General features: G+C 44.0%; 1 pseudogene; it reads right to left on the bottom strand.

Moving 5' to 3' along the window:
- Positions 1-2,187: 2,187 nt before the first annotated feature.
- On the bottom strand, positions 2,188-3,021 carry LOC113627806 (nucleolar protein 56 pseudogene; annotated as a pseudogene).
- Between the last annotated feature and the right edge of the window lie 224 nt (positions 3,022-3,245).

The raw sequence follows: 3,245 nt of genomic DNA, 5'->3' as shown, positions 1-3,245 counted from the left end.
ACGAGAACAACATAAAAACCTCCTCACACCAAAAGATTTGCCAAAGACCACCCAAAGGTCTTTAAAAACACCTTTGTGTTCTGTTCTATTAGGGTCAAGAAGGAAAGATTCGGTGAATAAATGCTGCTTTTGTGTAAATGTGTGTTATTCCCCTAGGCTACTGTGTTATCCAAACTAATGAAGTCCACCCTGTTCCTTGATGTTTTCTGCTGGACATTCAACTTTCTGGCTAAGAAAGAGTTAGCCATCCTAAAAGATCTCCAAATAGCTCTAATAACTGAAGGTGGACTTTGGTGGTCAGGGGAAAGATTGATCACTCTTTGAACAAATTCAACATACAGATTAGCACCTAAAGTGTCTGCATTTATATGACTCTATTTATTTCGGCTTCACCAACAATTTTCAGCAGTAGTGAATGGGCATTCCTGCGTCACTGATTATTTAAAACCAAAAAAGGCAGGGCAAACACAAGACAGAAAAGGCAAGAAATCCAAGTACCACCAACTCAAAGAAGCATACCCCTCCCTCCCCAGATCCTCAATTCCCTTAACTGTCAGATTTTTAAAACTGAGCACACCCTTCTGAGAGGGTAGCATTTTTCCTTGTAAGGGTATTCCTTCCAGTGATCCATTCCTGGCTTAATGAAATGTTCCCTAAATTAAATCTACCCTTTCTGAAAGGTTACTCCCCAAACAAAATGAACAGGAAAATGCCTCTAGTCCATATAAATGTCATCCTGCCCTCCAGTAAATCTGTTTTAATCACTACTTTTAAGGAAGCAGCCCAATTGAATAGGAGGGAAACTCAATTACTCTGTATACCAAGACGACTGTCAGAGGGGGTCACAAACAGTGTCTTTCAGAGGAGCCTTCCTCTTGAGAGATGCGAGGCACACTTTGTTCTGCAAATGATTTGTCCTTTTCCTTTGCTGAGCGACAGCTCCACCTCCCACCGGCAAAGAGACAGGAAGAGAATGGATATCAAAGGAGGGATCACTGTGCCAATGCTATTTCCCCGTACGTTTTCTCACCAGTTCTTTAACACAAGATTTTTAGTGAACACTTTTCCCTTCTGTTGACAGAAATGGAAATGGGGTCCCAGAGGGGTAAAGTTCACCTTCAAGGTCACCAGGCCAGAAAGGGAAGGGGTGAGTCTTGCACCCAATTCTGTGCAATTCCAAAGATTTTACTCCAGCTAAGAGGTACCAACTCTGTTTTCCACTGAGCTTTATAAGCCCATTTAAAAGAAATAGTCAGTGTGGGAGGATGAATCAGTCAAATGACTCTTCATAGAAGAGTTGGGTAAAACCTACTTCCCTGACACTTAGAAGCAAGTTCGTCAGCAGAATTCCTGCCGTCTGCAGAACGCTAGTGAACCCACAGACCTGGAAGGTAGGCTGAAACCAGGACCAAGGTTTGCCGACCCCAGACCAATATTTAAAGGTCAACCCAATAGGGCTAAAAATGACCACTCCAGAGAACTTTGGGTGGGAAATGACAAACAGCAGATACCTCTTGACACGGATTCCAAATAAGCCTGTGCCTTGCATTGGGTTTCGGCAAAGGCGTTCATATGCTTTGCAAAACTAATGTGCAGAGGCAGGCCTTCAGTGCTTATGTTTTTTGGAATTAAGTTGAATGACTGTGCCTTGCTCTCTAAAACGTGTAAATGTGTAAATTATGCTACAACAGATTGCCAGTGCAAGTTGAAGAAATGAAAAATATGGTGACTCTCACGGCAAGGGTGCAGGGGTGTGGCTTGTTGCCTGATGTTAAAGGCAGCCTCCAAACTCTCCATCCTTGGGGGCTCTGGAAAGGATTATTAGAAAGGAGTCGTGAAATGAGAAGTAGCTCGATGGCTTTTTCAAGGGCCCAGTTGCATCTGAACACAATCTCTTTTACTGGCACAAAAGAAGTTATGTAAATTATGTGTTATATAAGTTCTGTTTCCAAATCGTGTTTAATTTCCCCAGTTCACCATATACTAATAGAAATACCCAGAGTCACATGCCAAATCTTGATCCCTAAGATGCTCAAGAATTAAAAAGATAGGGAAACGCCCCCACCACTTCATTAACTCCAGCGGTGTGTGTGTGTGTGTGTGTGTGTGTGTGTGTGTGTGTGTGTGTGTGTTCTAGCTACTCATTTTTTTTTTTTCACTTGTGAATTTGTTTTTATTTTTATTGGGCTATAGGGGATGGGCTGGGAAATATCTCTGTAAGTTATGCCCTACGAGGGAAATGTCCATCTCATTTTCCTGGGACAGCTTTCGGAGCTTTTTCTTTTCCTTGGAGCTGCTGTTCTTGCTGGCAGCAGCCTCTTCAGGTCCACTGCTGAGAGGCTCCTCCCTGGAAGAGAATTTCCTCTTTTTCTTGGGAACCCTCTTGTTTCCTGACTCTTCAGGGTCACTATCTGGTTCCTCTTTGGGGAAAGATTTCTTCCTCTTGGTAAGACTTCTACTGCCAGCTGTCTCTTCAAGATCGCTAACCAGCTCCTCCTTGGAGAAAGATTTCTTTTTGGGGGGTTTGGAGGATACAGATGGGTCTTCCATTCCATTCTCCGGAGGAGCCTCCTGGGGTTTCTGCTTTTTCTTCTTTTTGGGTCTTTCACTTGTCTCCTCACATTCCTCCGGGGTCCTACTGCTGTTTTCTGAAGACACCAGGGCAATCGCAGCCAGTCTTTTCTTTTCCTTCTTCAAGCGTTTCTTCTTCTGTTTCTTCCTAGTAATCTCAGCAGCCGCTTCCTCTGCCTGAACCATTGCCACCTTCATGACATCCAGATTCTTTCGTGGAATCTCTCCAGTCTCATAGAAGGACAGCTGCTCCTCAACTTGTTCTCGAAGCTTCTCCCCAAATACACGGGTAGGTACCTCAGAGAAGCAATCAGTTCGTGAGGCAATACTGCATTTGTTTGCCAGGTATCGGGAGATGCGGCCTTTGTTCTTGGCAACTGCTCGACCAATGAAGGTAGAATGGAAAATGAGTCCATATTTCGGGGTGCTACCCCTTGTCTTCAGGGCTCTGGAAAGTTGGTCCCTGTGCTGGGCCCAGGGAATCACTCAGACACCAGGACTGGCCATAGTTACTCATTTTAATGTTGTCTGAGTTTATTGTGATGAGGAGGCTAATCTCATCTATGGAAATGCCATGAAACCACACAATAGCCCCTTTCTTCAAGGAAATGAAAGGAAACACTCACACGCTCCAACATTTCATAGGTTGAGAAGGAAGAGTGAATGCCCATCAT

The sequence above is a fragment of the Aethalodelphis obliquidens genome, unplaced genomic scaffold, assembly GCF_003676395.1.
Source record: "Aethalodelphis obliquidens isolate GAN/ISIS:26980383/991018 unplaced genomic scaffold, ASM367639v1 scaffold21, whole genome shotgun sequence".
NCBI classification, from domain to species: Eukaryota; Metazoa; Chordata; class Mammalia; order Artiodactyla; family Delphinidae; genus Aethalodelphis; species Aethalodelphis obliquidens.
Note: the sequence above shows the minus strand (reverse complement) of the source record. Positions and strands in the feature narration are given on the sequence as shown.